This window comes from Capsicum annuum, unplaced genomic scaffold (assembly GCF_002878395.1).
Source record: "Capsicum annuum cultivar UCD-10X-F1 unplaced genomic scaffold, UCD10Xv1.1 ctg3900, whole genome shotgun sequence".
Taxonomy (NCBI): domain Eukaryota; kingdom Viridiplantae; phylum Streptophyta; class Magnoliopsida; order Solanales; family Solanaceae; genus Capsicum; species Capsicum annuum.
Genome location: NW_025846182.1, coordinates 488,472 through 488,934, shown reverse-complemented (window position 1 = coordinate 488,934; position 463 = coordinate 488,472).

Genomic DNA, 463 nt, shown 5'->3' with positions numbered 1-463 from the left:
AAAGTAGAATTCCAAAGTATTCCATTAGATAATGGAATCAAGGAAAATCAGTCAGATCAGTCAAGTAAGATGACCAGTAGTAGATTTAGCTTAGTCTAATATAGTTTAAGAAACAGTTTAGTGTGTATTCAGTTGAGAGTAGGGTTCAGTATCGAGTGAGGTAGGGATGATGGCTTACCCGTTATTCTAGGCAGAGTCATTAGTAGCAATCCCTAAACTCCATAACTATGTAGCCAGCATAGGATGATGAGTCACCTGTTATATTAGGATTTACTACCTACTAGGAGTCACTCTTTAAATTAGGCTTGGCTCCGCACAGGTGTCACCCATTATAATAGGCATGGCTTCCTATTTTTTGAGAAGATGTCTTTACCCGTGGCATGATATTGACACCCTTCCAAATAGGGTACAGGTTAGACCCCAACTAGCTATAAAAGGCATGTCGGTTAGATGACTACCTCCC